General features: G+C 41.8%; 1 pseudogene across 1 annotated transcript; it reads left to right on the plus strand.

The window, feature by feature from the left end:
• The first annotated feature begins 6347 nt into the window (after positions 1-6347).
• LOC308419244 (heterogeneous nuclear ribonucleoprotein A1-like) lies at positions 6348-7482 on the plus strand (annotated as a pseudogene). The gene is made up of 2 exons: positions 6348-7061; positions 7219-7482. The product of its transcript is annotated as a heterogeneous nuclear ribonucleoprotein A1-like (transcript).
• Positions 7483-12792: the final 5310 nt, after the last annotated feature.

Here is a 12792-nt window from a genome sequence, read left to right on the forward strand (position 1 = left end):
ATTAGGCATAATTATAGTTGATTCCACATCCCTGGGATAGTTGGCCTCATTTGGATGATTAAAGAGAAGGAAGTAGATGTCCCAGACACCTGCCAACTTGCAATAAGAATTGCCAATATTTGCATAATGTCTTTTTCTAAGAACCTCAAAGCCCTTTGTCTTTGAAAATCTACTCCTGATAGAGAGGATGTAAGTTTGTTTCCATTCTGCAGAATCCAAGAGCCATGGTAGGTTCTAAATATTTGGTCATTTTGATCATCAGTTTGTCTTCCAACCAATTACTGACCAGGTCCAATTCTGACTAGCTTATGAGATCAGATGAGGCCATGGTGGGTAAGGCTGTAGCAATGATAATTCCAATGCATTACAAACTTTACTGCATCTTGGAACCACCTGGAGTTTTTTCAGCTATACAAATGCATGGCTGTCAACTCTTCTGGCTGATGAACTAACTGGATATCAAGTCTTTTAAAAGGTTCTCAAATGCTTGGACTATACATAAAACCTTGGGACCATGTAGCTCCATTTCTGTGAAGTCCTAAGAGTTGAAAAAATTCCTGATGGTTGTTAGAACTACTCCTCCTCCTCATTCTGCTCTTTTCATCTGTGACTGACTCTGCTAGTCAACTGATACATTTAAAATTATATGTTCAGTATGTTTTAGTAACTGATGGACCTCTTTTTTGTATAATGATGTGGCCCTTTAAGATTATAATAGATGTGAAAAATTCCTATCACTAGAGACACAGACACCAGATGTCACACTGCAGTATGTTTTGGAATGTGGTGATAACAGAGTAAACATACCAACTGCCTGACCTATCTTGTGGCTGTATAGCACATACAACTACAAAAAATGCATTGTATTCGATACACAAAATTATCTTTACTTGATTTATGTAAGTTGCTATACTTCTATTGTCATTTTTGAGTGTATTCCTACTTCTAAGAAATTTTTACTGTGCATAGACTCTTATCTTCTGTTTACCATGTCTTTATATACATATTTATCTTTATTATTGGCATGTTTGGGCACACAGGTTCTACAACATGAGTATGAAGCTCAGAAGACCACTTTTCAGGGTCAGTTTTATCTTTTCTTTCTTTCTTTCTTTTTCTTTTTTTGTAGGTTCTGAGTTTTGAATTTAGGTCCTCAGGCTTGAACTGCAAGTGCCTAACCATTGATAAGTCCTCCTAGCCCATACAAAGCATTAAATTTTATTTTGTAATTTTCAAAAGTAATTTATTTCCATTGCTGTTTCCTGTTCTTTCTCCCTCTTCTATCTGTCCCTCCTTATATTCTTCCCTGTAGCCTCATAGCCTTGGACATGTCACATGTGTTGTGTTACCTTCCTCTTCTTTAATATTTTCTCCCTCGTGGGGTCTTCTTTATAAGTTTATGATGTTCTCATATTAATCTATCTATCTATCTATCTATCTATATATCTATCTATCTATCTATCTATCTACCTACCTATCTATCTATCTATCTATCTATCTATCTATCTATCTATCTATCTTTCTACCTACCTACCTATCACCTATCAATCTATAAAAGCTAGGATCTTCACATGAATGAGATCACCTAGTATTTGTCTTTCTGAAGCTGGGTTACCTCTAGAAAATTATTTTTCAATACATTTATTTTCTCAAAAATTTTCTTTTAATTTATAGCTAAATAAATCTCCACTGTATATATTTGCCATTTTAATGATTTACCCATTGGTGGAGATCTAGTCTGGCTCCGTTTTCTTGCTCTTCTGACTAATACAGAACTAAGGATGCACATGTATCTCTTTGGCAGGATACAGAGTCCTTTGGGTGTGTGCTTCAGATACCATGTCTTGATCACATCATTTCTTTCTTTTTTTTTTTTCCATTTAATCTCATGCTGGTTTTTTCACTGTGGTTTTAGGAGCAGTAGGTTATACACTGGGTAAGTAGTTACCTACCATCTAGGTTTGTGTGAGCATACCTAGTGAAAAAAATGACCCACTAATGCATTTCTCAGAGTGTACCCGTGTTATTAAGTGGCCTGTGATTGTGATTGTGCAGACCATTGCTGGGATCCCTGGGATGACCCCACCTCTACAGCCAAGAGGAGGCTAGCGGCTAATTCTGATTATTGTCTTCCATGAGGAATGATACTTGTTACATTCCAGAAAAGGTGGTTAAATTAACACAAAGCTGTGGTTCTGAAGGCAAGAAAACCAAACCCATCTTGTCAGAACTTGTAGTTTAGGGATTTAATTTTTCATCACTGAATGGAGATTTAAGGCTTGAAAAAGCTGAAGGTCAGTGAATCACAGTAGAGAAAGATCCTATCAATAATGAATGAGTATGGAGAGTCTACATGGGAGGAGGCAGGGTTTTTTAGTGTTAAACTTACTAGGCACAGGATGTTCAGCTAGTGTTGAGGATTGGGAAAGACAAGAGGACATCAGTGGTCTGGGTCTCTGTGTCACTACTGCTGAATGAGTCATGAGTTCTGATGTGGGACCAACTCCATTTCAAGATGTAGAGATCCTATGGTGACACTCATGGGCTTGTTTTGTGGAAACAGCTGTTGTCTGAGCAAGACTGACTTCTCAGACATCTCAGATGTTTCTCTATCTCACTAGTTCAGAAGAAGGAATAAAAGAAAAACAGTAAAAATGAAAAATGGACTCTACACAAAACTCATGGAAAAGGGGGAGAGATGATAAGGTTTGAGTCATTTAACCAATGAACTTTTGTTCTTTTAGTATCATCTTTCTTTTAGTGTCATCTTTTGGCGATAAAGATGAAAGTCATGTCCTCCAGTGATGCTAATGGGAGGGAAATGAGTGACAAAAAGTGACATTAGGCAAGCCTGGACTCTAGGCAGCTGCTTGCTTCTGTGAGCCCCCAGCAGAGCCTAGAGCATCTTGTTCATCTGATTGCATCCTTTGTGAACAGCTACTTCTTTCTGTAGCTCTTTCTGTGTCTTAGAATGTTAGGATAATTATAGTGTATCTACAAATGTGCTAGATATTGGGACATTTCTAGGTAGGCTTTAAGATGAATTGCTGGGAAGGTATATTAGTTTTCTAGGGCTACTCATAACAAGCAACCACAACACAGGTGTCTTAAATGAACAGACAAGGATGCTTTCTCAGTTCCCAAGGCAAGAAGTTCAAAATTAAAGTGTCAGTGGACCAAGCTCCTCTGATAGCACTTTGGAAGAATTCTTCTTGTTTCTTTCTGTTGCTGTATTCTGACAATCCTTTGGCTTATAGCTACCTCACGCTGACCCTTGTCTTTATCCTCATATGCTGTCATTTTCTTGCCTCTCTGTTTTTCAGTATTTTCTCTCTCTTTTTTTAAAAAAGATTTATTTATTTTATTTATATGAGTACACTGTTACTATCTTCAGACACACCAGAAGAGGGCATCAGATCCCATTACGGATGGTTGTGAGCCACAAGGTGGTTGCTGGGAATTGAACTCAGGACCTTTGGAAGAGCAGTCAGTGCTCTTAACCACTGAGCCATCTCTCCAGCTCCCAAGTATCTTCTCTTCTAATCATCCCTTCAGTCTTGAATCTACAGCCCACTTTAAAATCCAGACTGTCATAGTATGAAGGCTTAAGCTCTACCTTTAGTTAGGGCTAAACCTTCTGGTGGCAGCCCAAATAAAGGGCATAGAGGAAGGAAGCTTTTGCTTTTTTGCTTGTTTGCCCTTACCTCACTGGCAAGTTCATTTCTTCAGTGGGATTAGAGCTTAGTTCTTCAGGATTCTGGCATATCTGGAAGACTAGCTGAGATATCCAGTCTTGTCTAGAGTCACTTTCAACCTTAGAAGTGGCATGCTCTTGGGCAGGTTGCTTCTCCTTGATTTGAGGGTTAGTTTGTCAATAGTCCATTAACATATAATGCTATTGTTATGTTAGATTTCTCTGCTCCAAGAGAGTGACCCTGCTATTTCTAACAAGTAAGCCTGACAGACAATACATTAACTACACAATCAAGCTATCACTCTAAGTTGCATGGCACGACATAGTGACGGGCAGCACTGGTTGTTGGACACTTCTGATCATCTTGTTTTCTCCAAACACCTCTAATATATGCTTTTATAAATCACTCTGAAATATTAGGCCACTTCTACCTACAAAATACCTTTCTGGTTTGGTGCCCAACTTCCATATAAAGGAATTATAGGAACAAAGAACAGTGAACTCCTGTTACGGGGCCTCTGGTCTCTGCTGCTTCTGCTGATGGAACATTAGCTTTGCTCTCCTGTCTGACCCTTTAGTCACCGTCATAGACGATGAACACCTCTAACAGACCCTAATGTCTTTCTACTCTTCCCTCCTTTTCTGAAGCAAGGCTCCTGTTGCTGTATCCATTCCTTGCTATACCTTTAGTTGAGAGCCATGGTGATTGTTTACTTGTTTATATGCCTTTTAGACCAGAGGCCCCAAATATCTGTGTTCCCAGGAGTTACTTGGCTTGGTAAAGATCCAAAGAACACAGCAGATCCAAAAAACACAGACCCCTGCCCTTCTCACCTCCATGGTGTTGGTCCCAGAGCAAGTTAGGAGTTGAGGAGCCTCAAGTACATGGAATCAGGAGTTTTTTGAGCTGGTGATCATCATCTGTCACAAATACACTGGAACCGTGCTGCAAATAAAACAAGAACAGTGGCCAGTGCACTGACTCCCTTGCACCCTACAAAGCCTGGCATGTGTGGGTGTGTAATCAATGAAAAAGACACATGGGAACATCTCCATGTCAAGCAATAAAATTATGACTTAAGCTTTTGCCAAATGACTTCTGACTGCTTGAAGAGGCGGGTGAAGTTACTTTTGTTGAGAAACTGGAGACAGTGAACCTCAGGTCACTTCAGCAGCTGAACCGGTTGTGGGGCTCCTGTCTTCCTCTACTTAAAGAATAAGAGGTACATTCAGGTCACATGGCTAATGGGAAGGCTAAAGCAGACAGCAGAAATTAATGACTTACTCAATCAAAGACCTTTAAGTCAGGCAATAGAGATGACCCTGGCTTATTGATTATCATGCACTGGCTTTAAATTATCCTGTGTCAGAGAGGACAGAGAGAGTGGAGGTGGTAAGGAAAAAAAGGCTTAAAGAAGGTCAATATGTCATCCTTGGACAAGTTAAAGGCATCAAGCCCAGGCATACAGTTTCCTTTCAAGTGCATTTAACAACAGAGAGAAAAGAAATAAAATGGGCTTCTAATTATTTAAATTGGACCCACACTCTGCTGAGCAGGGCAGTAGCTAGCATTCTTCCTCTTTGTGAGCTGTCGGTAAGGCCCGAAGAAAAGAGATTAAGCATGTCAGCAATAGGTGTGGATATAATTGGGGGCAGTAATTGGGAGAAGTTCAGACACCTGGTTGTGACTATCGGCTAGTTCTCGCTTTCAAAATCTAAATTCACATTAGCATGTTGATAGCCGTATTCGAACTGGATGGAATTTATTAACAATGGAAATAATTACAGAAGTGACTTGCATTTAGATAACCAGATAGCCATGGCTGGCTGACAATGGGACTTTACAAAGTGGGTGCGTTATTCCCATTTTTATACAGTGTCTCCCATTTAAAAAAAAAGTTGTTTTTCTGTTGAATTCCAAGTTTGGTATGGTTTTGGTTTTGTTATTTCATAATGTGCATCTCCCCAGTGGTTAGAGTTATTGAGCCACTACAAAAATGTTTATAATGTATTTGAGACTATTTTGCATATATATATATATATACTTAAGTATTCAATAGAATTAGTTTATTGTGAATTACTGACTAGTCAGCAAACCCTAGAGCTCCTCCAGTCTCTACTTGTAGGCATCTCACCATGTTTGGCTTTGTCACTGTGGATACTGGGGGTCAAGCTAAGGTCCCATGCTTGTGTGACAAGTACTTTCTGGACTGAGTCATCCTCCTCACCCTCTCTATCTTTGTCATCAAGGCCTACTCTTCCTTCACCTTCCTTCCTACCTTCTTCCTCTCCTGCATTAAACATCGTGTGCCTCCTAGTAAACCCCCAAGTTTTCTCTGGAACTTTGTATATAAAACAAAACAAGATTCGTGGTCTAATGAGCATGTGAGAAAGCTAATAGAGAAAAACACTAAAGCGAAGAGCGACGGAGTGTCTCGGAGGCTTCGTTATAGATACCTGCAGAGTATTGAAAGGACGATATTAGTCACTTGGCTGCGTTATCAAAGTGGGCAGAGCTTTGATTCATGAGAAAAACCTTCATAAGACATATGGGTCGATGTTCCTTATCTTACTCCTTTCTGCTCTTTCGCGCTGCCGAGGAAGCGTCGCTGAAGAAAGGCTCTCATCGCCCTGCCGCCATGTCTAAGAGTCTCCCAAGGAGCCGGCAGCTGCAGAAGTTCTTCACTGGAGGACCGAGCTTTGAAACTACTGCTGAGAGAAGTCATTTTGAGCAATGGGGAACACTCACCGATTGTGTGGTAATGAGAGATCCAAACACCAAGAGATCCAGGGGCTTTGGGTTTGTCATTTACGCCATTGTGGAGGAAGTGGGTGCTGCCATGAACGCAAGACGACACACGGTGGATGGAAGAGTTGTGGAACCTAAGAGAGCTGGGTCAAGAGAAGACTCTCAGAGACCAGGTGCCCTCTTACCTGGGACAAAGATCTTTGTTGGCGGTATTAAAGAAGATACTGAAGAACATTATTTATGAGATTATTTTGAGCTAAATAATAGTGATAGAAATTATGACTGACAGAGGCAGTGGAAAAAGAGGGGCTTTGCTTTTGTCACCTTTGATGACCATGACTCTGTGGATAAGATGGTTGTTCAGAAATACCGTAATGAGAATGGCCACAACTGTGAAGTAAGAAAGGCTCTGTCCGAGCAAGAGCTGGCTCGTGCTTCGTCCAGCCAGGGAGGTCAAAGTGGTTCCAGAAACTTTGGTGGTGGTCGTGGAGGTGATTTGGCGAAAATGGCAATTTTGGTCGAGGAATGAACTTCAGTGGGCGTGGTGGCTTTGGTGGCAGCCGTGGTGGTGGTGGATCCGGTTGCAGGGGGATGGCTATAATGGATTTGGCAATGACGGTGGTTATGAAGGAGGCGGCCCTGGTTACTCTGGAGGTAGCAGAGGCTATGGAAGTGGTGGACAGGACCATGGAAACCAGGGCAGTGGCTCTGGCGGGAGTGGCAGCTATGACAGCTAAAAGAACGGAGGAGGCGGAGCCGGCTTTGGCGGTGGTAGTGGAAGCAATTTTGGAGCTGGTGGAAGCTACAATGATTTTGGCAATTACAACAACCAGTCTTCAAATTTCGGACTGATGAAGGGAGGAAACTTTGGAGGCAGGAGCTCTGGCCCTTATGGTGGCAGAGGCCAGCACTTTGCTAAACCATGAAACCAAGGTGGCCATGGCGGTTCCAGCAGCAACCATCACGGTGGCAGTGGCAGGAAGGTTCTAATCACAGCCAGGAAACAAAGCTTAGCAGGAGAGCAGAGCCGGAGAAGTGACAGGGAAGTCACAGGTTACAACAGATTTGTGAGCTCAGCCCAGCACAGAGGTAGCAGGGCCCAGCTGCTACAAAGAAGACGTATTTTAGACAGTACTCACGTGTGTGGGCAAAACCTCCAGGGCTGTATTTGTGACTAATTGTATAACAGGTTATTTTAGTTTCTGTTCTGTGGAAAGTGTAAAGCATTCTAACAAAAGGTTTACTGTAGACCTTTTTACCCGTGCTGTTGATGGCTAAATGCAATAGTCTGATCATGATGCTGAATAAACGTGTCTTTAAAAAAATTGACATAGGATTTTGGGAAGGTCTGAAGTACAAGCAGGGACAGATAGATCTAAAATTAGACTTTTCATAAAACGAATTACCAAGGAAACTACAGAGCAGGATTTCTACGGTCACATAATTTTGTGAACTATGGCAGACACCATATCACAATTTTATATTCTTATTGGAATACTGAAACTCTGGGAAACTCTTCAAAAAGAAATCTGCTTAATTTATACCATTCAGCCAGAGTGTTGGACTATAGAGCCTGAGATAAAAATTTTGGAGCTTTTTTTTTTTTTTTTTTTTTTTTTTTTTTTTTTTTTTTGCTGATAGTGTAATGTAGGATTCTGGAAACACACATAGGCTGGCAGATCTTGGCAGGCAGCTGAGATTTGGTTCATGGCAAGTTCAGAGATGAAGTGCAGGGAGAATGGGCCCACTTGATGGCCAACAAACCCTCAAGCATCTGGAGTGGAAAATGGACAATGCTGTCATCTTCTCCAGAGCAGGCATTCATCCTGAGGGAAGGCTTCAAGATTTCCATGGGAAATGGGCCCAGGATGGAGAGGAAGAGCTGGAGGACTGGCTGAGTTTTGTGCCTTCCATCTGTCAAGATGATTATGGTGGGGTTGACCCAGGAGATGGAATGTTGGTATGGGGGCCTCAGTAGAGGGAATAGGATCCTGGCCTAGGAGCATGGTCGAGGGGATGGGATGCTGGTTTTGGTGGACAAACACCGCTTCTTTAGACAATTCTTCACTTTTCTGAGGTGACTCTATTAGGAAGCAATTGGGCAGGTACTGAGAATGTCTCTTAATGTAGGCATTTGTTCTCCCTCTTCTCTTCATGAGATCAAAATTCACTCTGAGAGGAGCTCTGTTCCACCGTAGCTTAAACAGACTGCGGCCTCTCATCCTACCATGATTCAGTGTTATCTTCCTATTAAGGGCTCTTCCCATTACTTTTGTTTCACCAGGGAGAAACTTTGTTCATGTTTTGGACCTAAAGTGGTACCCAGCACACAGTAGGGCTGAACATTTGTTGAGTGAAAAATGTGAATGCCTGCTTTGCAAAGAGATTTCTTGTCTCTTTTCCCTTTGGGAAATATGTAAATAAAGGCAAGGAGCAGAGTAGACAAGAACTCAACCACATGTTGAAAGCCACATTGGCTCAAAGACGCCGCCTTCAGATGGTTCATCCCCTGAGTGGGCACTGTCAACACACAGGCTAGAACAGGCGTGCGATGTCTCAGACTGAGCTATAGCTTCATCAATGCAGAGTCACAGAGACGATATTGAGCTGAACACCAGGAGATTGGAATCTATGGCCAATCCTATCATTAATCAGTGTTAGGTTCCTGCTATCTAATGTTTGACTGTAGAGACGCCATGGGCTCCCACTAATTTCTCTTATTTACATGAGCTACACAGTGATTTCCTCCCAAACTTGACAACCATAGCGTGGTCGGGGTTACTTTGAATCCTGTGACGGTTTGTTTTGTTCACTGGTCCTGTTTGTATGCATTTTAGATTGGGAAATGGACAAGTCCCTTTTTTTTTTAAGAAAAAGGTCGCTCACTAGATGGCACTGTTGTATTAGAGTTCTCTAGCTTCTGATTCTGGTTTTAAACGTTCAGTAATACTGTTTTACTACCCAGAGTTTCCAGGTGCTGGTACAAGGGCAGGGTGGGAGATAAGCAAATATTATGCATACATTTTATTAGTGTAGGCCCTAAAACCTAGTTTAAGCTTTAGAAGCATCATAAAAGAGTAGTTTTCGTGGCAATACACTAATGGTTGGCTTTACTGACAGACTGAAGAATAATGTCTATTCAGAGATTATGTAATTAAAAGAATGCTCTGCTTCCTGGGACTCTGTGGTGGTGCCAGTGGGGATGATTCTGGAGGATTCTAGAGGCAGGCAGAGGCACAGAGGGCTAAGAAGCTGGCACACTCGGTCTGCGATTTTCCGCTTTAAGACTGACTTTATCCCCTTCCTTGAAAGCCAGATTTCCTCAAAATGTTCCTCTTTCTGCCCATTCTACTTTTTTTGTCCTTATTGTATAAAATGTCCCCCAGAAAAATGGAATTTCAACCACCATTTTTATTTTTGTACCTGTTCAAGACCCACAATTATTTATCCTCCAAATTTTCCAGCCATTGTTTTAATTTTCTTTCCTACCATCAAAGTCATGGTTGAGGTCTCTGCTGTCTACTCATACTGGGAACTGTGTGGTGGAGTTGAGTTTTTGGGTTGCTCTTGCAGCCCTTGTCATGGTTCCTCCTCACGTCAGTGGGGCTTCCCAGGTGAAGGAGATGTCCTGGCGTGGTATCCAGGGCCCCCACAGGTCTGAAGAAAGTTTACTTTTCAGTCGTAGCTCCAATTCTCCTGGTGGAATAAAAGCACAGAGTATGTATTTGCCTGTCTGCTACACAAGTGTCCTACCAGCCGTGGGGGACTCAGTTCAACATTGATGGCTGGGCAGCCCGATGAACCTGCCTCAATCCGTCAGTGGTCTTTCTACCTGGGTACACCGGAGATTTTTAATGTCACCAAAAGGAGTTTTAGGAAGGCTTGGGGAAGCCAAATTAGCGAGTTTATTGATTAGGAGAAAGGGCCACCTCGGTGCACTTGAAGGGTGGCAGGGCTGGTGACAGAAGAGGAATTCATCCCTGTACCCCAGTAACAGCTGTATAAACAATTCTGGGATTTCTGGAATTAGACTGTGTAAAAGGAAGTGATGTATAGGATGAAGGAAGCTGAGGAAAAATATTATGGTCTACTTATTTCCTTACTGAAAGATTTTTTTTTTAAAAGTGAAATTTGAGGATGCTTTTTAAGGGTACTGGGCAGCTTTACATTTGAGGAAGAAATATAATTAAGACAAACTATGAATAAGATTTTTAAAATCAAAATAATTTTGCTATAGATAGGTCATATAAAGAAATGATGACATACATGTTTTAGCCTGTACATGGTTCACTGGCCACTCTCCTAGTTTTATGAAACTTTTTATTTAAATATTTAAAAGATATGTGTGGTGTACGTGCCAGTGTACATGATCCAGTATGTATGTAGATGCCAGAGGAAGATGGCAGGTGTCCTGCCCAGTCACTTTCTGCCCTATGGCTTTGGGACAGATTCCTCACTGAACCTGGGACTCACTGTTTCAGCTAGGCTGGCTAGACAGCAATCTCTAGTGAGTCAACTGTTTTCATCCCTCATCTGATGACGTTATAGGCCTGTATGGTGTGAGGCCAAACAAGGTTTCCTTCATGTGTCTGTTAGGATTGGATTTGGGTTTTTGTGCTTGTATGATAAGTACACACACCCACTGAGTCGTCTCCTCAGCCCTATGGTGAGCCTATTTTATTAAAAAAAATTGTGTGTGAAGCTCAATGACCCAAGCCAGATGCTGTACTCCCTGAGCTAGGCCAGGCAGTGGTCTCGAGTGCCTTTAATTCCAATGCTTAGGAGGTCCAGGCAGGCAGATTTCTGAGTTTGAGGCCAGCCCGATCTACAGAGTGAGTTCTAGGACAGTCAGGGATACACAGAGAAACTCTGTATCAAACAAACAAATAAGCTAAAAAACAGTGTGTGTGTTTGTTGTATGTGCTTGTACGTTTGTGCACAAGCGTGTGTGCAGGTAAGTGTAGTATCTGTGCAGGGCAGAAGAAGCTGTCAGATTCACTCCAGTTAGAGATATAGGCAGTTGTGAGCCAGGCTATTAGGGGTGCTGAGAGCCAAACCGAGGTCTTTTAACTATGGAGCCATCTCTCCAGATGCATCTCTGAGTCCCCTGCACCTCCCGCCATATTGAAACTCTTGATTCATTAAGCAAGAGAGTTAAGTCAGATACAGGACCATCTGGATGGGAGGGCCTTTCCGTTCTTGTGTTCCCATAATCTTCAATCTTTCTATCACACCACAGGTGCTAGTACGTAGTTGCTAATACATCCACAGGATCTGTTTAGCTTCTCCTTTCTCCTCTGTGGTGTAGGAATACTTGAGTGCAAAGTATCTACTAGAGATTGGTTGCTGACAAGTCATAACCCCTTAGGAACATCAGAGCCTGTCCACTTTGGGGTGCAGGAACCTTTACTAGCCCATGAGTTTAGAGGTTTTCAGGGCATAAAGCTGAAGCATATACCCACATCAGGTTACAGGGACACTGGAATTCTTTGTCCAAAGAATCTTGTTTGAGGCTTGCCTGAGTTTCTTGAGTAAAGTTAAGACCATGTATCCATAGACCCAAGAAGTAACTGAAGAACGTTGCTTGTAGCAGGAGTGGGGGGAACATGTGTGGACAGAGCTTAGACCAAGATGGCCATTTGAAGATGTGTGAAGTATCAATGAGTTCGAAACAAAGGAGAAGCAGTTAGAAGCAGAGTCAGCTCAGCCTGTGTTGTCTGGCGCTAGTACACCACTCTGAGGAGCTAGAGGCTTCTAATCCAGGCCTGGCCTTGGCGTGAAGATATATTTGTCTAGATAAAAGACTAACCTTTTCATACTTTATTGACTTGATTTGTGTCTTGTAAATAAGCAGGCTTCTGTCTGTATTCCTCTCCTGGACCCTACAAATGTTTCAGGGTGAATTGCCTATAATAAGCATACAACTTGAGCATCATTATCTTTCCTCTGTAGGTAAGGAAACTTTCAGAGAAGTTTAAGTACAATGTTTCACTTAAAAAATATTTGGCAGTTCACAACTTTAAAAAATTTCATGTATGTCGCATACACTATTACTGTCTTCAGACACACCAGAAGAGGTCATCAGATCTCCATTACAGATGGTTGTGAGCCACCAAATGCTTGATGAATATTGAACTCATGACCTCTGGAAGAGCAGTCAGTGTTCTAAACCACTGAGCCATCATCACTCCAGCCAGTTTCCTGATTCTTAATAGGTCTATCATTCTATATTTTAACAGCTCAGAAATTAGAATGGATATCATAAGCCAGACTTTTAAATCATGTGTAAATTTAACAAATGCTGTTACCCCTTTGCTGGTTGCAGAGCAACTAGTGATTTGTGTTGAAC

Source organism: Micromys minutus (assembly GCF_963924665.1).
Source record: "Micromys minutus genome assembly, chromosome: 1".
Taxonomy (NCBI): Eukaryota; Metazoa; Chordata; class Mammalia; order Rodentia; family Muridae; genus Micromys; species Micromys minutus.